The sequence below is a fragment of the Amborella trichopoda genome, chromosome 9 (assembly GCF_054954075.1).
Source record: "Amborella trichopoda isolate Santa Cruz 75 chromosome 9, AtrichopodaSantaCruz75HAP2 v2.0, whole genome shotgun sequence".
Classification (NCBI taxonomy): domain Eukaryota; kingdom Viridiplantae; phylum Streptophyta; class Magnoliopsida; order Amborellales; family Amborellaceae; genus Amborella; species Amborella trichopoda.
In genome coordinates this window covers 26,727,384-26,750,013 of record NC_142344.1, presented here as the reverse complement: position 1 = coordinate 26,750,013, position 22,630 = coordinate 26,727,384, and the positions used below count along the sequence as shown (strand labels likewise).

The window sequence follows — 22,630 nt, the reverse complement described above, 5'->3', positions numbered from 1 at the left end:
CATTCTGACACTGTCAAAATTTCCACTGTTTGTCAGGCTTTATTGACCGGCTTCTCTATTTTATTCTGCATTAGGGACCCATGGTGTTGAAAAATTTCTTCAACCAGCATGCCCCACCGAATGTTGTGCTTTGAGAGAAGAGAGAAATATAACATTCAAAAATTTTCCTCTGGCTTTATTTCTTTTTTCTTCCTAGTTGAACTAGGATGCTCAGACATTTGGATGCAATGTACAGGCCCATCCATGGAGACTTTAGGGGGAGAAGAGATTTTGAGGGATATGTTGAAGTCCTCACCCTCAAGGAACTTTTTACGATTCTAATAACTGAGGATTTTGTGTGGACCTCGTTGGTCAGAATCAGGCCTAACTGGCGGCCAAGTGCTATGAACCTTCAGTTGTCGTTGTTTGCTGCTACACCAAGTTTTCTTTGGACAATCAGGGTACCTCTATGGGCCCCATTCTTGCCGCGTATAGTGGGGGGCTTTTTGTTCGCTTGTCTTGAAAGTCTAGGCCTGTCAGCTAGGGAGGGATTTTGGCGAGGCGGCCTCATGGCGAGGCATCACCCTAAGTCTATGGCAGGTTCTGCCCTAGCTTTGTCAATTTCTTGCCTTCGTTGAGTGTCATTAGCATTTTTTGAGGGATTTATTGTTCATCACCCGCACCCCTCAGGGACTCGTTTTTATTTTTGAGGGATTTATCGTTCATCACACCCACCATCAGGGACTCGTATTGCTTTTGGTGTTGAAGTGGGAGAGATCTTATGAGGTCTCACTCCCGGGTCAGCCTTTTTGTTTTGTGATTGGATGCTGGCAGCTGAGGATTTTGTGTGAACAACATTACGTCTGTTTAGCATTTGGGTGCCGGTCGAGACTATGATGCTGCATCAACCTGCATTTTGTTGGTCCAAGTGTCCTTTTCAGGTTTTCACCTTTGACCCATGACCTTGCGGTCATGTCCATCCTTTTCATCCGTTTTTACTCACGGCGCCCTTTCGGGTTTTCACCGTGCTCGGGTTTTATTTTCACGGAACTCTCTTACTCATGGTTTCATGACCATGCTCGTCCATCATTTTTACTCATAGCGTCCCCTTATCCAGGTATAGACCATGCCCATTATTTTCTCTTTTTTTTTTGTCTGAAGGTGTGTTTAAGGTCATGCCTTCGAGACCTATGTAAAGCCTTTTAACGTCACGTGGCTTGGATGTGCACTACAGTTTAGGGTCATATAGCTGGACCGTGGTGGTGATGAATGGCAGTTTGTGAAGGCCATGGAGTGAGTATGGTGGTGGTTTTGACTCACTTTGGGAAGATGGCACGAGGCTTCCTAATGAATAGGGATGATGTATGAATGATGTGTGAAAAGTGGTGACCCACTAGCTGACAGCGAGTATGGATGGCAGAATGGTTCACCATTTTGTGAGCACAGGTAAGACTTACTGGGGAATGGTGAAAGATGGTAATGAAGGGATATGGATTTACTAGGGAAGTAATGAAGGTGGACATACAAACGGGTCAGTTTGGGAAGACGTGCATGAAAATACATGTAAAGGGTGTGTGTGCGTGTGTGGGGGCGTCTTTAAGGTCATGCCTCCTGGACCTGTGCAAAGTAGTTTAATGTCAAGCGGTCAGGATGTGCATTATGGTTTAATGTCAAATAGCTTTGACCATGGCTATACAGTTGAAAGTCTTGCAACTAGGACCATGCAGTTTAAGGTCGTGTAACTAGACCTCCGCTATAGTTTAAGGTTACATAGTTTGGACCATGCAGTTTAGGATCGTGCATCTAGACCATTTAGGTGGGTTTCCATGTAAGTGATACTCCATGGTGGATAGGTCTTTTGACTCCTTGGGGATAAAATAACAAGGGGTTTTGATGGAGAAGCAGACTTCATTGGGGATTAAGGAACAAATATGACTCCCTTAGGTTAAAGATGGTACTCCATGGGTCATGAAAAGTAACTCGACTCCTGAGGATAGGATAGCTTCGTGTGCGACTGACCCACAGGGGTTAAAGGGGTAATCATGACTCCACAGGGATAATGGGCAATCACATGTGTATAACTCCTCTAAGAACGACAGGCAAGAGCACAGATGCAACCCTGCTGAGGATTGAAAAGATAAGAATGACTCTAACTCCCTGAGGATAATGGGTTGCAATAAGGATGTGACTCCTACTGGGAATGAGGAAGGGTGGCTTGCATGTAGCTCCACTAGAATGACAGTCGGAGCACAGGTGTAACCCCATTGGGGATAATGGTGTCCATAGCTTAAAGTCATGCACATCGACTTTTTGTCATGCCATGCGTTACAGTTTTAAGGTCTTGCAGCTCGAACCATGGCCATGCAGTTTAAATTCTGCAACTAAAACCATGCAGTTTAAAGTTGTGCAATTTGATCTTCGCAACAATTTAAGGTCACGTAGTTTGGACCATGGTGTTAAGCCTTTTAACGTCATGCAGCCAGGATGTGCACTATGGTTTAAGGTCATATTGCTTGGACCACAGTTGCACAGTTTAAAGTCATGCAACTAGGACCATGTAGTTTAAGGTTGTGCCTCTAGACCTTCGCTACAAGTTAAGGTCATATAGTTTGGACCATACAGTTTAAGGTCATGCACTTAGATCATTTTTTGTGGCAAGGGAATGTGACTCCATGAGGAATAGAGCCGTAATTGGAGACTCGACTCCCTGACGAGTGAGGACTGAGGTGTTGGGAACAAACTCCCTAAGGATGCAAAATTATGGCCCAAATGGTAGTGCCATGGCATGTGCACGACGTTAAGTTTTGGATGACGCACGCGGCGTTAGACCTAGGTGATGTGCGCACAACGATAGCCTCTTATGAAGTGCGAGGCCCCCTTGATGGAGCGCGCGGTGATAGCTCCTGATGAGGTTCATGGCGATAGCTCCCTGACGAAGCACGCAGCGATAGCCTCTCTATGGAGCGTGCGGTGATAGGGCATAGCGACAGCAACGGGCTCATTAGGCACAGGGGGCAATGGCTTGCATTCGGGCCTCGGTCTTGACCCGCCCCGACCTGGACCTATCGTCGTTTGAAGACAAGGACTGGAGCATCATTTCGAACTTTGTGAGTGGCACCTTATGGCACTATTGAGTATAAAGGGGGGAAAAAACCATTTTACTTTTCTACGAAAAGAAAAAATAGTGAAGGAAGTTTTTAGAGAGAGAGAGCCGAAGCTTCTGTCAAAGAGTTTCTTGACAAGAGTTTCAAGTCAAGACCCGCAGTACATAGGCCTTAAGGAGATTTTCAACGAGCTTGAGCAAGTCAGGAACCTTCGCGACGTGCTTGCAGATGTTTTCAGAGAGTGCTGGGACCTTCTTAGTAGGGAACAGGGATTCTCAGGGCTTCACCGAGTCTTTTTCGGTGAGGAACAATAGCCATTGAAGCTATTTTCAATGTTGCAGGGACTTCTTAGTGGACTTCTGGCGAAACTACGAGGGTCGCAGTGATACTCTGCCAAAGTTCCAATGATCTTCCTGTTGTTTTGTGGTTAGAGGAAGCACAACAATGGGCTCATCGGGGACATAATGATATACCGGTGAGTCATGGGGAACCAACAAAAGTAAGAGAAGAGGAAACTGAGAGGTCACCGAGGGCTCTCAGGGGTTTCAGGGCATTTTTCCGTTAACTTTGGTTTCCAGTGGAAGAGAGGGAAAAGAAGGGGAAGGGGCCTCTGGCGAGTAGGAGTGAGTTCTCAATGAGGAGAGGAAATGCCAGTGAGAACCCGATGAGTTACGAGGCCATAACGGTGGCGGAGGCAAGGGCGTACTATGCCAACTAGCTTCTCTCTCGATTGGTTGAACCCTTGCATAGTGATGTGAGTAGGAGTGAGGTTGTCAAATCCTAATCTCAATCGGGTGAGGATCCTTCTTGGGATCAGATTGACTGCTTAACCTCCATCAAGCATATTCCGGTTGATAGGGCAGGCGTGTAATTCACAATTCACGAAGAGGGGGCGATTGTGAAATTTGCCTTCCAACTGGAAGTCATCTTTGGAAAAGGTAATTAACAAGCACGTACTCAGGATGGCTGAGTTCACCTCAATAGGCTCCACTTCAATCTTGTACACCTCTGGGATATAAAGAGCTTGAACCAGAGCCATACGATAGTCTCGGGACAACATAAGGGCGTCATAGATACTTGGAAGGGCTGAAAGCTTTCTCAAGTGCCCGACTACATCATATTTCACCTTATCCTCATAGGCATTCTATGTTTCTGATCCAGCCACTGGTTTGGGTGGTAGGGTAGGTTTAAGAGCAGGTGTTTGTTGAGTTTTGGTTTGTGACACTGGTTGACTTTGTTGTTCAATCGGTGCAGTCTGGGTTAATGGAGAAATAATAGGAATTTGTATTATTTAGAGGTTTGAGGTTGAGTCTTAGGGAAATGTGAAGAATCCGGAAACTTAAGGACTTTGAGCTTTTGAGGTGTGGCCTGTAACTTCTTCCCTGATCTTAGGCTTATTTGTCCAATGCTGGATGGTACTTCCAAGATCTGCACCGTATGAGAGGCCTCCTTAGAATAAGAGCTTGAAGAATGCTCGGTCTTGGCTTGGGCCGCTAGGGCATCGACAACGGTTAAGAATGCAGTCAGATGGGCTAGCATCTTTCTTAGGTGTTTTCACTGCGACTTGTTGATGTTGGTTCCTCCAAGCTCTCTGTTTAGAGCGTTGAAGTTTTGGCACTGTCGAGCTGCACCTGCGAAAGAAATAGAAGAGGTGGGAGGAGAAGAATCAGAGTTTGGTTTGGGGTAGATTTTTATATCATCACTAGAATTGGATGTCTGTAGGCGGTATTTTAGGTCTTGCCCTGGATTTGATCGTTGTGGGGTGCTGTTAGTGTTGTCACCCGTATTGGACGAGTCCCGAGCAATTGATGACTCAGCGATGTCCATGTGATTGGACGAAGGGATGAGGCAAGCTGAGCCTGGGATGAAGTCCTGTAAGGTTGGCAGTGGAGGAAGGGGCCTGAGAAATTCTTCCTCGACTGGTGGAAGAGGAATATGATTCCTTCGGCGAGCTGACCTAGGTTCTCGTCTCTTTTTTGACCCCTTGGGGGGTGTTTGGACCGTCCTATCGGGCTGATGAGTAACCCTGGCTTGGTGGACTGTCTCACACTTCAGGGACTTGAGCTTACTTCGTCAATGGTAGACTTTCCATGGCTGAGAAGTCGAGGGTTCTGAAGGGTCGGAGGTATTCTCGTAAGGGACCTGCAGTGTGACTTCCTCATGGATGGGAGTAGTGACTTGGAAACGTTCTGGGAGGACAACACAAACTATGTGGCCTTTCTGTACCTTCTCCGTGATTACAGCTTCGAACCTCGAGTATTCCGTCAGCTCATGGCCCCATACCTGGTGATATAGGCACTAGAGATTTTCTGTGCCCTGGGCAAGATTCCTAGGTTGTCTGACGGGTTAGGGAGTGACGAGACCCTATTGGAGCATCGCCTCAAAGAGGGCCTGCAGAGGGTCTAGCTCACTTTGTTGGGCTTGTGTCTGGAGGTCTTCTTGTGCTGGTGGAACAGGGACTTGAGGATGTCCCTCTGGGTTACCACTAATGTCTTGGCACTGCTGCATCTTCTTTGCCAAGAGCTCGTGGAAACCAGTGCATACACTCAGGTCATGGCCTCGTATCGAATGATACGGGCACCAAAGGGTCTCAGTTCCTGGGGGCAGGAATTTGGGCTGCCATGTCAGCTTCGACGTGATAAGTCTTTCTTCGAGCATTATGGAGAATATTGCATGAAAGACGATAGGTGATTCGTCATCCTCTTGAATTGTCACTATGTGGGAGGCCTCAGTTGCCTCGAATTAACTCTTCGAGCTTTATCGGGCCCTTGTTAATAAGGGCTTCCATAATGTTTTTGATCATATAACACTCTTGAGTGGGGTGGCTTACTTTCTTGTGAAAGGCACAGTACCTCTCGTGTGTCTTCTATCTAGCTTGTTCTGGGGTCTTGGCCTTCGGCAACTGGATCATGTTTTGCTCTAGTAGTAATCGATGCAAAGCAGGAACCCACTCCTTCTCGAAGGGGTACACCTTGTTCTGGTGCTCGATCTAGTAGTCACTTCGATTAATATTCTTAGGAGGCGGGACCCTGTTTTAGGACTATTACTGTTTGCCTCCAGCTTGAGGTGTCAGAGCCTTAGAGAGGTCCAAGGTCTGAGGGGCAGCTTTCTTAGTATCAGTCACGGTGACGGCCGCATAATCACCGCTTTTTCTTGATTGCCCCAATTGTTGGAGCGAGAACTAGTATTGCCCCAGTCGTTTCAGGACCTAGAGGATTGCTGATGAGATCCACCATGGTGCTGGACAGACCTTTTATACGAACCACTTTAGAGATGAGCTCTGACATGAAGGGTGGGTTGGAGGCATCAACATGCAGGGTGATCCCAGGTAGCATATTTCTTATGCAGGACTAGACTGCTTCTTTTTCAGTCATGGGAGTGGCATGATAGGTTGCCAACTCTCTCCATCGGGTGATGAACTTATCGACTGGCTCCCCAAGGTATTGAGTTAGAGTGAGGAGCTCGATGGTTTCGACGTTCCTCTAGACTTTATAGAAGCATTTGTAAAACAACTACTCCATTTCTTGCCATGTGTGTACCGAGTTTTGAGGCAGTTAAGCATACCATTGGAAGGATAGCCCTTCGAGAGTCGTGACGAATTGACGAAGGAGGAGTCGCCCATCAGTTTCTGTCTCTCGACAAGCTGCTTGGAAGTGAGCGGTATGCTGGTGCAAGGATATAGTACCATTGAACAAGGGGAGCTTCCCTTTTTTATAGTTTGGGGGAAACGACGCCTGGTCGATATACAAGGGGTACAAATTTTGGTAAAGTGGCACCTCTTACATACTCGGGACCCTATTCTTGAGACTGTGGGCCACCATGGCATCTATATTAGCTTGCGAGACTGTTTAGGGAGCAGAGCTATCTTGGGAGACTGGTGGGGGAGTTTACTTGAGAATTGTGTCTTCTCCAGGCTGGGAGTTGGCCTCATGGTGAGGAGGAGAAGCAAGGAACATGGAGGCCTCCAAGTGATCCATCTTTTTGAGAATGGACTGCATCATCACCTCAAACTTATTCAGACACTCTGCTTAGGCATCATTCGGCTCGTTGATCACCATGACATTGAGGTTGGGCCTTCGAGACCTATGCAAATCCTTTTAACATCTTGTAGCCAGGACGCACACTATAGTTTAGGGTCATACAGCTGGACCGTAGCAGTAAGGAATGGCAGTCTGTAGAGGCTGCAGAGTGAGTCTAGTGATGACTTTGACTCACTTGGGAGGATGCCATGAAGCTGCCTGTGGAGCGTTGATTAGATGGTAGGTAAAAGGTGGTGACCCACTAGCTGACGGAGAATATGGGTGCCAAAATGGCTTTCCTTTTGGTGAGCATGGGTAAGACTCACTGGGGGATGATGAAAGATGGTGAAGGTGGCTCATGCACAAGAATGGGCCGGCTAGGGAAGCCATGTGTGGAAATGCAGGTAGAGGGCATGTGTGCCTAAGTAGGCTATTTGGGGAGAAGAAGAGGGTACATGCACACAAATGGGTCGGTTAGAGATAGCATGCACGAAAATACACGTGGCAGGGGTGTGCGATTAACGGGGGCATGTTTTAAGGTCGCTCCTCTTAGACCTGGGCAAGGCAGTTTAATGTCATGCGGCTAAGACACGCACAATGGTTTAAGGTCATATATCTTGGACAGTAGTTATGCAGTTTTAGGTCATGCAACCAGGACTGTGCAGTTTAAGGTCATGCAACTAGACCTCCGCTATAGTTTAAGGTCATATAGTTTCGACCATGGCTATGTAGTTTAGGGTCATGCAGTATGGACTTAGTAAGAATCGCCATGTTAGTAGGGATGCATGGGGGGGTAGGTATGTGGATAGCAATCTGACTCCTTGGGAATAAAGGTAGTTAAGTCTATACACATGTGAAGAGATGTAGATGAAGGTGGTCACCCTACGAGAAGTAGTAAATGGGAGAGGCTTCATTGAGGATTAAGAGGGAAAGTGTGACTCCATGGGGATAATGAATATCAGTGTGCATGGAACTCTGACGGGCCAAAGCATAGATGAACCTCACCGTGGGTTGAAGGGGTAAGAATGGCCTTAACTCTCTGAAGATGACAAGGTGAGAACGACCCTTGTATACATATAACTCCACTGGGGGTCTAGTTGGAGTTATACGTATGGACTACAATGCGTTATTGTTTTAGGGTCTTGTAGCTCAGACCATGACTATGTAGTTTAAAGTCATATAGCTAGAACCATGCAGTTTGTGGTCGTGCAACTAGACCTCTGCTACAGTTTGGGGTTTGATAGTTTGGACCATGGTGTTAAGCCTTTTATCGTCATGCGGCCAGAAAGTGCACTATGGTTTAAGGTCGCATAGTTGGACCATGGTCGTAAGTTTAAAGTCATGTGACAAGGACTTTGCAGTTTGAGGTCGTGCAACTAGACCTCCGCTATAGTTTAAGGTCATATAGTTCGGACCATGGTCATACAATTTTGAGTCATGTGACAAGGGCTATGGCTGTGCAGTTTAGGGTTATGCAACATGGATCGTGATCGTAAGTTTAAAGTCATGTGACAAGGACTTTGCAGTTTAAGGTCGTGCAACTAGACCTCCGCTATAGTTTAAGGTCATATAGTTTGGACCATGGTCGTACAGTTTTGAGTCATGGGACGAGGACTATGGTTGTGTAGTTTAGGGTTATGCAGCATGGACCGGGGTAGTGCAGTTTAAGGTCGTCTAGCACGGACCGTGGCAGTGCAGTTTAAGGTCATGCAGCACATACCGTGGTTGTAAGTTTAAAGTCATGTGACAAGGTCTTTACAGTTTGAGGGTGTGCAACTAGACCTCCGCTATAGTTTAAGGTCATATAGTTCGGACTATGGTCGTACAGTTTTGAGTCATGTGACAAGGACTATGGCTGTACAATTTAGGGTCATGCAGCATGGACTGAGGCAGTGCAGTTTAAGGTCGTGCAGCAAAGACCGTAGTAGTGCAGTTTAAGGTAGTGAAACATGGACCGTGGCAGTGTAGTTTAAGGTCGTGCAAAATGAATTGGCGGTAGCGGTGAGGGGATGTGACTCCGTGGGGGGATAGAGTCCTGACCGGAGACTGGGCTCACCGAGGAGTGAGATTGGCATGCAGGGAATGAAGTTCCTGAAGATGAGGGATGATGGTCCTGATGGGAGTGCTAAGGCATGCGTGTGGCACCAATGGTGAAGTGGAACATGCATTAGTCAGCCTAGGTGATGCGTTAGGTCCCTTAGTGAAGCACAAGGCAGTAGGCCCTAATGCTCCATGCGGGAATGATCTTTAGATGAGACACGCTCGATGATGACCCCTGGACGAGACGCACAAAGATAATCTCTGGATGAGATGTGCGGCGATATTCTCATGGTCGAGGAGCTCGATAAAAGTCTTGATGGGGCAAACAGAACTAGCCTTCTAATGAGCCACGCAACACAAGTCTTGACGAGGCACGTGATGATGATGCTTCGGGTCTCGCGCTTAGCCTGCACCGGCATGGTCTTATCACCATCAAGAGCTAAGGACTGGAGCATCATTCTGAGTTTGCCGAGGGCAATTCTCGATATTACGGGGTATAAAAAGGGGAGAAACCGCAATTTACTGTTTTACCAAAGGGTAAAACAATAGAAAGCGTTTTACAGAGAGACAGTCAAAGCTTTCTGATGAGGATTTTTCGACGAGCATTTTCTGGCCAAAACTTGTAGGGTCAGGTCTTTAAGGATTTTTCTAGCAAGCTTATGGACGAGTGAAGCTTCACAGCATGATTGCAAACCTTTCTAGAAAGTGCCAAGGCTTTCTGAGCAAGGAACAATGCTTATTGGGGCCTTAACAGGATTTGTAGAGGCACCTTGCCGGGGTTCCAGTGCTGCTCTGGCCGTTTGGCTGCTTGAAGTGGAGGTCGCAAAGAGTTCAGAGGGCTTTGTCAGGTCCTTGGTTGTTGAAGGAGAAGGAGACGGTGTTGCATTGACTTCACTAGAAACTTAACGAAATTCCGGTGAGCTTTGGTGAACTGCTGAAGTGGGAATCCAGGGAGAAGGGCACTTCACAGGGTCGTAGGAAAGCTCTAGAGGATTTTCAATAGTTTTTCGCTAACTTCAGGAACGAGCAGAAGGCGGGAAGGATTTTCCTGGTGAACAGGAGTGGATTCCTAACGGAGAGGGGAAAAACAGGTGGGAGCCCAAAGGGTCATGGGACCGTAACAGTCGCGAAGATGGAGGGTTGTGTAGCAGTGAACGTTCATCCTCCGCACGCGTGGCGACAGGCCACGCCGCAAGCATTAGGCGGTGTGTCCGGATTTCAAGGGTCACACGTGCAGCGAGTGCTGACAGCTAGAGCGAGGCATTAATATGCCTTGGTTCGTGGGGCATCGATAGTCCTTGGCTGATAGTGAGACAGCGATTCCCTCCTGGTGGCGATGATGATTCCATCTCAGTGGGCAGACGACGATAGCCCTCCCCTTGTCTACAAGACGACGATAGCATCTTAGTGGGCAGACAGCGCAAGTCCTGCCCTGGTGAGAGCGGTTTCTTCATGGCAGCATGAATCGTTAGTGCTTTTGGATAAAATCCCTCCCACAAATGCCTTCTCGACGATCAGCCAAGGTCTTTAAAGCTTCCAGGTTGCAGGTTTCTTCAAACAGGGCCTCATTGTTATTGAGGATAAAGAGCCCCTTATTATTGGGAATGAACTGCATCCCTCTCCTCAACATCCTGCCTCCGGAGGTGAGAGCGAGTACAACCTGGTAATGATGGGAAACAAGGCGATCCCTCTTGCCACCTTGAGAGGGAGCCGCGCACCTTCTGCTCGAAGGGAACCAATCTCTCTTTGAGTTGATCATGTTCTCTTCTTTGGCGAAGAGGCTGATAGACAACCTCTTAGACTTCGATGTTCCTTGTGCAGACTTGTTCAAAGCGAAAATGATTGAGATGGCTCATCAAGCTAGGGAAGTTATGTATTTTGAAGAATCAGTTTCTACTGAGGAATATCCCTCTATCAGACCTTTACTTGGATTCTTTCTCGGGCATTTAACTATCACTGATTCTACGGTGGCACACTTGGGTAACCTTAGAACCAGCGTGCTCATGCGTCAGTTCGTTCACCCTAATTTCGAGATTTTTCCATCAGAGGTTCCTTTGATATTTAAAGAAATCGTTTGTTTTGAAAATGAAGAGGACATGACGATTCTTGAACGTAACATTGATGATTTGTAAAGCTTGATTATTGCGGCCAGCAAGGTGGGAAAGGACCCATTTTCATCTCAGTTGGTGCGTGGGGAATATCCTCCTTTGGTTAGAAAGTTTGCACTCCTCCAGGTGGCCACTTTGAAGGACGGGATCAAGTGGGTGCAACAGGACCATTATAGGCTTAGCTTTGGGATTTGAGCGGATATTTCTATTCATAGCTCTTTGTACCCAAATAGCGATAGAATCCCCCTTTTTTCCTTTTCACTAATAACTGGAACCATTTTTGATGAATGAAATGACTCTTTTCTCTTCCCAGTGCATGACATGTCTTTTGTTCCCTCTTTTTCTTCTCATTTCATTGCTTCTGCCCTTTCATGGTTTGAGACGAGAAAGAGTAGTCCACTCTTTACTTCATCTTGTGACAGCCTATTGTGGCTTCAATGACCTCGAATAGGGGAGCAGTTGCTACCTCACCTCTGAGTGTTTGATTGGAGAGGGGCTCATAATTCATGGTTCTCATGATTCGATGGGTCTGCTCGCTGTAAATGCTGCAGTCTGGGGGAGTTTTGGCTTCGATTCGAGGTGTATTAGTCTTGATCTCGTCATAAGTCTTAATCTTAGGGACAAAATTCTTTAAGTGCTTTGAAGCGACACGCATAGCCTTTAGATGATTATGGAGGTTATGCATCCTGCTTCACAGCTCCACCATGGGGTCTTGTCCCTGAGAGCCAGAGGGTTGACTCTTGTCAGCCTGTACTTCCTTGACAACCCCGGAGAAGTGTAAGACCTTCTTTTGGCTACCAGTGATCTCCTTGTTCAAGGAGGATGGAATTTGGAGCACCTTCCGTAGTGTTGGTGCGCCAGTTCTACCTCTAGGAGAGCGATGGGGACATGCAGAACCTTTTGTTGGCCTGATGTATACCCTTGGTGTTGGAAGGTCTGCCTCTGGGGCTTCCTTGATCTCAGGGGCTACTTCTATCTCATCATTTTGTTCTGGCGAATTAGAAGTAGAGGGAGAAGCTTCATCTTCAGGAGAGGATACCATGAGCTTGGAGAGGTGGCAAGGTATACTTAGGTGAATGGGGGTCAAAGGGAGGATCTTGCCTTGTCTTTCCTCTTCTTTGAACATATCCATGATCATTCGCCCCAGATCCTCAACGTCATCATAAGACGAAGCTCTTATCTCTCGTACAAACTTCCGATCATAACCTTTTGGTTTTTTTGATGCTGAAAGGTCTGTGAAATAGTACTTGGCGTCGGCGTAGTAGGTTTTAGCTATAGGGAATGGTATGTCGTCAGCATAGACCATATGTTGCGTTCCATCTCGACTGTACTTGAAACATTGGTGGGGACAGAACCACCCCCTGATCGTGAAGCCAAGGACGACCAAGCAAGACACTGTAAGAGGTATTGATGTTGATTAAGCGGAAATGAGCATAATCATTGAGATCACCGATCTTCAAGCGAAGATGCACTGTGTCAGCTGGCTTTTCTCCTGATTGGTTGAACCCTTGCAAGGTGATGTGGGTATGTGTGAGGTCGTCTGACCCTAATCCCAATCGGATGAGAATCCTTCTTGGGATCAGGTTAACTGCTGACCCTCCGTCCAGCATGATCCGATCAAGGGAGTAAGCATCCAGTTCACCATTCACGAAGAGGGGGCGATTCTGGAATTTGCCTCCCAACTGAAGGTCATCTTCGGAAAAGGATATTGCTAGGCACCCACTCAGCATGGTTGGGTCAACCTCAATAGGTTCCACCTCGGTCTCGTACACCTCTGGGTTAGAAAGAGCTCGGACCAGAGCCATATGATAGTCTCTAGACAACAGGAGGGAATCATAGATACTTAAAAGCACTGGAAGCTTTCTCAAGTGCCCAGTTACGTCGTATTATACTTTACCCTCATTCGTCTTCTGTGTTCCTGATCCAGTCACTGGTGTAGGTGGTAAGGTAGGCTTAAGAACAACTTTGGTTGAGTTCTGGTTTTTGACATTGGTTGACTTTGTTTAGCCGGTGCGGTCTGGGTTGATAGGGTAGTAATAGGAATTTGTACTAGGGATGAAGAGGTTTGAGGTTTAGTCTTAGGGGAAAGTGAAGGATCAGGAAATTTGAGGATCTTGATCATTTGAGGTGTGGGTTGTAGCTTCTTTCCCGATCTTAAGCTCATTTTCCCCATTCTAGCTGGTACTTCCAAGATCTGCACCATGTGGGAGGCTTCTTTAGAAGAGTAGGTCGAGGATGACTCGGTCTTTGCTCGGGTTGACAAGGCATCGATAGTTGTCGAAAATCCAGTCGCTTGGGCTAGCATCTTTATGAGGCGCTCTTGTTGCGGCATGGTGAGGCTGGTGCCTCCGAACTCTTTGTTTAGAGTGTCTAAATCTGGGCAACACCGAGCGATACCTGTTAAGGGAATAGAGGAGGGGATAGGAGAAGAAGAGTTAGAACATTTTGAGCTACTTTTTACGTCATCATCGGAATTGGACGTTTGCAGGGGGTATTTTAGGTCATGCCTCGGCTTTGACTGTCGTGGGGTGCTTTTAACGTCGTCACCCATTTTGGCCGACTCTTGAGATATTGATAACTCAGGGCTGTTTGCTTGATTGGACAATAAGATGAGGTGAGCTGCGCATGAGATGAAGTCCCGTTAGGTCAGCAGCGGAGAAAGGGGCCTGAGGAATTCTTCCTCTACTAGTGGCTGAGGAAGATGATTCCTTCGACAGGCTCACCTAGGTGCTCGCTGTCTCCTTCAGGATCCCTGAGGGGGTCTTTGGACCATGCCATCAGATTGGTGAGTGGCCCTAGCTTGGTAGACTGCCTCACGTTTTAGGGATTTGATCCTACTTCTCCCATGGTAGACTTCCCAAGGCTCTAAAAGGTTTGGTGGATGCTCATGAAGGGTTTGTAGCGGGGCTTCCTCTTGAATGGGAGCGAGGGCTTGGATGTGTCCTGAGAGAATCGCACAGATGATGTGGCCTTACTAGACTTTCTCCACAACTATGGCCTCAAATCCAGTGCACTCGTTGAGTTCGTGACCCCATACTTGGTAATAGGGGCACCAGAGTTTTTTCGTGCCCCGGGCAAGACACCTAGGTTGTCTGGTTGACTAGGGGGTGGCAAGGGCCTGCTGGATCATGTTATAACCTCTGGTATAACCTCTGGTAGCTAGATCATGTTATGTTCTAACAACAGTTGGAGTGGTGCAGGGGTCCACTCCATGTCAAAGGCGTAGACCTTGTTCTGGTGCTGGGTCTAGTAGTCATTCCGCTTACTATTTTTAGGAGGCAAGACTGCATTGTTCATTTTTAGGAGGTTTGAGTCAGGTGATGCAACGGATTGCTGAGTTTGGCAAGCCATGCGTAGCAAGTCAGTTTGCAAGGGCTCAACTTCCTCCAATTGGACTTGGGCTTTGTATGCCGATCTTGTGAGGACCGGTTATTGACGGTCACCGTGACTTCTGAGTGGTGATCACAAAACAGTATTCTTGGACTTGCTCAGGATCCGAAGTTTGAAGAGGGAAGAAGGGATTACAATGCAGGAGGTCGTCAGGGGTGACCACGACTGCCTTGGAGGTTTCCCCTGTCAAGATTTGCAAGCATCTTTTCTGCTTGATCCGGAGGCGGTTGTGGACCTCATTCCAAAACCGGGCCTAAGACCTGGACTGCCCCGTTTTCTTCGAACAAGTGAGGGTCATGGCTCTGAGCTGAAGCAGGGAGTGGGGTCTAAGGATGGAGGGCAGCTTGGGTTCTTGTCTTGGTGGCTAGAGGCCTCTGTTTGACATCAAGTCGTTGCCCCGATTTCCTTTGTGAGGCCCGGGTGTTCGGTTGACTCGGGGCTAGCTCAAGATGGTACTCTTAAGGAAGATCTTTGAATACCAGGCCTCGAGGTGCTTGCCTGATGCCAGAGAAGCGGCAAAGGAAGAAGCTGGTTCATGACTCTGTCTGAGTTTGGATCCTAGAGGGACATGCAAAGATGGTGCATGTGCACCTTTAGGGTTAGTCGTCAGGGTGACTTGGGGGTCAACTCGGGGCCGGACAATGGGTTTTACCTGAGGAGGCAGAGACCCACGAGCCTGTGTTTGTGAGGGACGAGGCAGGAGCTTGTCTCTCACAAGGTGAAGCTGTGTGTGCTGGGAAGGAAAACAGAATGGTCGACCCTCATGTGCTCGAGGTGGCATAAAGCTAGCGATGCCCTGAGTTGTGGAAAGTGAATGCATGACTAGGGTTCGACCAAAGAAGGCCCGGTCCTAGAAGCAAGTTCAAGGCAACATGAGGGTTTCCCTGCGGTGTGGCTCGAGTGGATAGACAATGAGCCTTTGAGTATGTGCGAGGGGTGAAGACCTCAGGACCTCCACCTCTTTGTACCGACCCTCTAAGTGCGGAGGCTCGGAGTAATGAAGGAGCATAGGGAGTTGCCTTGATGCGAACCTTAGGAGCGATGATAGTTTGCTTGCCTTTCGTAGGGATGGACGGGCAGCCTTCCGACGTATCACAACAGTATGACTGGCAAGAGATTTACCAGTAGGATGGCGTGCGACAGCGGGAGTGCTTCCCAAGCAAGGGGCCATGGTGGAGAGTCCACCAGGGCGAGAAAGTGGGGAGGCAAGAACCTTTAAGTCCCCTCTCGTACCGATCCAGGTGAGAACCGGGGAGCTGGATCGTGAGTCCTGACTCAGAAGGAGAGTAGGAAAGGAGGCTTGAGCGAGTTGCTTCCCTGGGAGAGCCAAGAGTGCAGGGATAAGGAAGTCCCCGACCCAGATGAATGGGTTGAAAACCCAGGTGCCATAAAAAATGGTGCAAAAAGTAAAAAAGAAATTGGTCAAACATGAGCGAACCGACTAAGGGGTATTAAGTCCCCAGGGGAGTCGCCAAGCTGGTTAGGTACCTCGATCTCACCCTCCGAATCTAGTTGATCTGGCGGCACGTGTCTCGGGTTTCTGATGAACTCAGGATTGGAGATTGCTCTCTCAGAACCTTGTACGAGGGCAAGGGCAAGTATACCAACCAATGAGAGAGGAATTTTAGGTGGGCTCGGGACTTACTCGAGCTAGCTTGCGTAGGCGCCCTCTTAGATCACGAAGAAAGCCCCCCAGCTGCTTGAGCTGGTTCGGAATCGCTTCTCTTGACCTGTAATCCTTTAGTTTTTTCTACACAACACTTCTATGTTTAATTTGTAAGACAAGTGGGTCAAAGGGACCCACCCTTATCTTAGGGCAATGCATGTTCAATGAGAAGGTGATGAAGTGCAAGGTTCGGTGAAAGATATAAAAGAGAAGAGAGCTTGAAGTGGGGGTGAGACTAGCATGACAACCAGAAATTACCGACTCGGAGTGGTAGCAAGGCGGTCATGGTTCTTAAGACTAGCACGGCGGCAATACTACTCCAAACCAAGATTGACGTGCCGGTGATAAGCTAGGTCTACTCTCAATCAAGTGAGAGGAGAAAGAGGTGAAGAGGAGAGAACGAGACGATAACAAGAAGGGGAAGTCTGAGCATCAATAGGCATTGCGGTGAACACTGTAAGGAGACGACACATCCCTTGTGAATGGCGCTAACTCCTGACGAAGCACACGACGATAACTTCTCCAAGGTCGCACAATGATAGGCGCAGGATGCAAGGGGAACAACGACGAGCACTGGGCACGTGGAGGAGGCTCGCGGACGGCAATAGGTGTTGCCAAAGCCTCTAGCAGGCAGCGATAGGTATCGACGTCTTCACTAAACATGCAGTAAAGGAAGAACCCCTGCAGGCAGCAACAAGCTTCGCCGTCTAAGTTCTTCGCCGAGAATCACAGCTGCGTTTATGGGTGGCGATAGGAAATGTCATCTACAAACTTCACTAGAAGAAAGAGATTGACGAATAGAAGGGGAGGGGGACTTGTGCATGGTGTTGTCGTTGCCAGACACAACCTGTGGGACCAAGGGAGAGTCATGCACGACACTGCCACTGCTATGCATGACCTTTGCAAGGAACTCAGACAAAGAAGAGGGAGAAGAGAGGGGAAAAGAGAGAGAGAGAAGAAGAAAAAAAATAAGAGAGAGATGGTTTACCTCAACCCTAGGGGTACCGGTTAAAATATTTCTCTCACCTCACTCTCTCTCTCAAATGTGGCACCACAATGGTATGAAAGAAAAACTTATATTGAGTGAAAACTCCCTCTTGTTTGTGTATGCCTATGTCTCTTCTTTTTTTTTGCGTATAGTGATGCTACGTATATATAAAAGTATGCCCCAAACATGGGTGGATGATCAAAAGTAACCCTAATTGCTGAAAATTCAGATTAAATTGAATTAAAAGAAACTATAGGGTGCAAAATGAGAGATTTTCTTGTTTCTCACAAGTCGTGGAATTCCATAACAGTCCCTGTATTACCGTAGGACTTGCGTGATCTTGCATGGCTGATCCGGCGTCGTTCTGATGCTCGGTTGATCGTAAGATGATTGTTATCTTCTAGGATTCAGCATGGCGATCGATTTGATACCAACTTCGAGCCATAAATCGTGCTTTTGGTGCACGATCATGTGACATGAAATTTTAGTAGATCTTGAAACTTTGGATCAGTAGTGTGTGCGTTCCTTATTGTTTTTCTGTGTTTTCTTTGCTGAATCACACTGAGCATGACACTACGATCACAAGGCACCAAACACAGCTTGATTCCATAAACGAACGAAGATTTTGTAAGTTTGGAATTTTGCTCGGAATCAAGGATTTCAACTTTAGAATATGGAGTATGTTCGTCGGCTTTGTGTACAGAATCCGACCGTTAATCATGCACGGGGTTCTGGTAAGAGATAGCCTGAGATCATACGCCGACAATAGAATTGGTCTCGTGTCAATCGGGTTTACGAGCGGTATGATTTGGCCACTCAAGCGAGCACGACGTGGCTGAATTTCTTGCACTTTTCTTCACAAATCAACAATTTCTCTCTAGCATTTCTTCACTCTCGGGTATCATCACAGGGCGTGCCACATATCGAATCGCTCGTCTTGACTAGACGAACATGCTCACCAAATTTGAGTGCGATCCGACTTAGGATGAGTGAGATATGAGCATCGAATGTTACTAGTCGTGAATGTCCCTTCAATGGTATAGTGTTGCAGGGTGGCCACACAGGAATAGCGTGCGGCTTCTCCTGTTTCACTCTTTCACCTATAACTTCTTATTGGAATATTCGTTTGAGATGAAGCTTGACCCTTGGGGGTTTTCAACCATGTAGGATCCAATGGTGGTGGTACCACAACAATTTGCGATGCTGAAAATGTAGCTCTAGTTATAAGGGTTCGTTTCAGGATGCTTGAGGCCGATTCTGCCGGAAGTGTTCTCAGTCTACACTGCCTTAGACATGTCAGAATGCAAAAAAATAGGACAGGAGACTCTTGAGAGACCTCATGAAGATCTTGGCCAGTTCTCGGGCTGTTCTGAGACAGTCTGAATTTCCACTACTTGCTAGGCCATTATTGAGCGGGAGCCCCATGTTGAAAAATACCTTCCAACACACCAATGTGAAAAACGATGAGGAGATAACAATGAGAACAAAAAGTACCTAAGCTCTTTAACTACAAGAGTAGAGCTAGCGAGCCTCCACTTTGTTTGATAACTCTTATATACTTACAACTTACATAGTTGTTTCATCTATGGTTTTCTCCCTGAAAGCATGCTCCACTATTTCAAAAACCTCTTCTTATGAAGAATTCAGAGGAAATGGTGAGCACCCCATATGGAGACAACATAAAGTATGAAGAGTCAGAGTCGTGACGTCGATTGCCAACTCCACACCACTATACAAATAAAGAGGGTGAGAGTGGTTCTAGAGAGAATGAGCAAGCTCAATGTTAGAGAAACAAAGGAAGAACTCAAATTTTCCTTTTTTGGAAAAGAGATGTGGTTTGTTCAACATACCTTATTTCAAAGAAAGGATAGATCGGGTTTCTATTGTGGTTTGGTGGGAGAGAGAGTGTGTGTGGTTTTAGTGAGAGGGTGATCTCAACAGGTCCCTTATTTGTGAGAGAGATTCCTGTACTAGAAAGATAATGCGAGAGCTCAACCAGTCGTATCTTGGTGAGAGGAAGGGACGCAAACTCTACCCTATTTTACAGAGAGAAATTGATAGCTAAGCTTTCTATCATGTGCATTATTTAAAATCAAGCCGCCCAACGCCTAGGCGGCCAAAGGGCCTTACGCTGCACACTTAGTCTTGGGTTGGTTTAGAGAGGGGGTGAGCTCAATAGGGCCCTGCATTTGTGAGAGAGGCTCTTGTATCATAGAGATAATAGGAGAGCTCAATCAGAGAGAGGAAGAAAAGTAAAATCTACCTTATTTTAGAGAGAAAGGGAGAGCTTAGCTTTCCATCATGTCCATTTTCTAAAATTGACCGCTAAGCACCTAGGCCTAGGCAGCCATCCCTGGGCGCCAGTACCGATGTGCCTGCCCAAGTGGACAAGCTGAGTGCCTAGAGCCTGGGCCCTTTTTTGTGCAGATAAAGAAAGTCCTAAGGGCAATTTGGGTCAATTTGACCTAAAACATATGCCAAAAAAGGTGTTTGTGGTATTCTAAACCTCCAAATTGAAAAACAATTTAAATTTAAACCCTAAAAATACCCTAAATCGATTCATTTTACAAATTGGTTTGAAAAAAAAAAAATTTATATATATATATAAAATGATTCTGTGAGCCAGTGGGCTCACAAGTAAAAATGAGCCCAAGGGTCCAAATTGAATCTGGGTTGATCTGACGATCATGGATGGCCGATAGGATTTGAATTTTAGTTATTTTCTACAAATCCAAATCACTTTAAATTTTAGGCGTGTGTTCTTCTTATCAAGCCGCCACCTATTAAAATATAAAAAAGGTAATCCATATAAAAAAAATGTGAAATTATTGCTAATATACCTTAATTTTAAGAAAATCACAAAAAAACCTTAAACTTCCCAAAACCTTACCCACACCCCTTTTCCCCATTTTCGTCATTTTTTGGATGAAAATAGCTTTTGTGGTAGTGTTTTTACCATAATGCATTGCGACCATTACAATAATTAAAATACTATTGTAAATAGAGATAGAATACGATACTTCTAGTACTGTGATAACATAAACATCTATTACGGTGCTTTAATTACCATAATAACATTGATTATTACAGTAACTAAAACACCGTAATACTTTAAAGTAGTATTACGGTAATTTAAGTACCGTAATATTGCCCAACTCAACACGAAAGATTTTTTACTCTCTCGGGCCTACTATTTATTTACTCCCTCGACAAATATCCACGCTAGCTCTAATTTTTCAAATCTCAAACTTTTAGGATATAATCTCTACATAATTTTTATATGATTCTTAACAATTTAGAATGAAAACATGCTTAAATAAGGGTTCTTGAGCAAGGGAGTAGTACCGTAATACTTTAAAAGCTTCAAACCAAAGCTAATATCAGGGCTACCCTGTTCAAAAATTCTATGTTCCCATGAGAGCACGATGTGGATCTACTCTGTAATATTTTAAAAAAATAACGTTATAAAAGGTAAAAAATGGACATACATGTAATAACAAAAACTATTTCGTACATCTGTAATAACGCAAAGTATAACGGATATGTATGTAATTTTCCCTAATTTTTTTATAGAAGTTCCATCCCGAGACTTTTCTCTCATGTAATTTATAAAGTTGTACTTTATAGAGGGTACTACTAAAAACAAAAGTTGCAGAATAAAATAAAATAAAAAAAAGGAGGAAAAAAAAGAAAAATCTTCATTTATACAATAATCAAATCATCCCTCATACTTGAGGGCCCAATTTTTAATGTTTACTCAGTGTATTCTAATTTAGTCCCACAATATCCCAACAGTGTATTTATATTTCTTCGTACAACGAGACACTCAATATTTGTTAACCTGACCTTCTCTTAATAGATTCAGTACAAGCATTTGCTATCATATTGGAACCTACTTTCAACAACTTCCTAGTTAACATGAAGAACATCAAATTTACATCATAAAACATTTTCTTAAAACCTTTTTGTCTTTTGATAGAGCACAAGAGTGAACAAAGAATATGGCTTTGAATCTCTCTGTAACAATAAATTTTTGAGAATATATCATTTTCACCTAAGGAAAAAATACGTGGCTTAAAACTTGCGAAGCCCGTTTCACTGCTAATAAATGCAAAAGTGAATATTACATAAGATATCTTGGCGGGCCAAGGATGACCTTGGCACAGACAGATAATTGTTTCGGCCAGTATGCCCAGTCCGAGCCTAGCTTGTTGGCCGTAGGCCCGACCTAATTAGCAGCCCTAATCACGACCATGGGGTTTATCACTTTCAAATAAATGGGATAGACAAACAATTTATTTAATTCAATTGTTCATTTAATTAAGGTGTGAGGTAGACTAAGTGCTTCTATTACGGTTCAACTTAAGCAATGGAGTTGTGATGACCATATGATCATATTATACCATCACTATAAAAGGTAAAATAGTGACAAGGAAAAACCCCATTTTCTTGAGAGAAGTGGAAAAAAAAACACATACACACATATATAAATACCTATTTTAGCAATTTAAAACCAGATAAAGAAAAAGTAAGAAAATGTAAGAAAGAAAACCTTAACTCACCTGTATTGTCATGGTCATGAAAAAACAAGAGGGCTTCCTTATAAAATATCTTCACTGCACTCACAATATGTATAGCAAAAACAGATTCAGCACCTGCATTTGCAAAAATAGTTAGAAGAACACGCTCCTTCACATAGAAAGCCCATGGATTCAAAGTGAATCCCCAATGTGCATGCGCCCTTCCAAGAACAAGCGATCAGTGGATAAAATAGCAGCCATGGAGACCGTCGACGGTACATCGGCGATTCGTGTTGAAACAAAAGTTATAGTAAAAAGCTCAGTTTTAAACCAGAAGAATCGGTTGAGGAAATTAAGGCGACTTGCTTGAAAGGTAAACCCTAGATGCTTTCAGGGAAGATGTTGGGTTCTTGTGTTGTTGAAAAGAGGGGTTTGTATAAAGAAAGCTCGACTGAATAGAGAGAGAGAGTGGTTGGGGTCGTACGTAAAGATGAGACAAATGCATTTGACCTGAATTCTCTTTTCTATGTTTAAAGTAGAGGCTATCGGAAGAGAGAGAGAGAGAGGGATTGTGTGCCTTGAGGCTATACGTGTTGTACGTACTTTTTGTCCTTATCATCTCTAAAGGGCAAAAATGGTTAAGATGTCTCTAACGATAGCATACTCCAAATCCACTAAAATCCAAAGGGTTTGTGTGCCTTGACCCTATTTATCATTATTACAAGATCATTAACCGTTGTTACATTTCACTTCTCAAATTAGATAACTTTAAATTGGCATAAAGTTCAAAAATACAGTTTAGGTATGTTAATTTTT

At 45.4% G+C, this 22,630-nt stretch overlaps 1 long non-coding RNA gene across 6 annotated transcripts in view; it reads right to left on the bottom strand.

Moving 5' to 3' along the window:
• Positions 1–22,327, bottom strand: part of LOC110006919 (uncharacterized) — a 49,224-nt gene extending 26,897 nt beyond the window's left edge. For 4 of the 6 annotated variants that reach the window (XR_016041709.1, XR_016041708.1, XR_002280303.2 and 1 more), the window contains exon 1: positions 21,857–22,325. This is a non-coding gene — a long non-coding RNA (uncharacterized LOC110006919). Of the gene's footprint in view, positions 1–21,856 lie in introns of all 6 variants that reach the window. The other 2 variants (XR_002280304.2, XR_016041711.1) reach the window with 2 other exon arrangements.
• Positions 22,328–22,630: the final 303 nt, after the last annotated feature.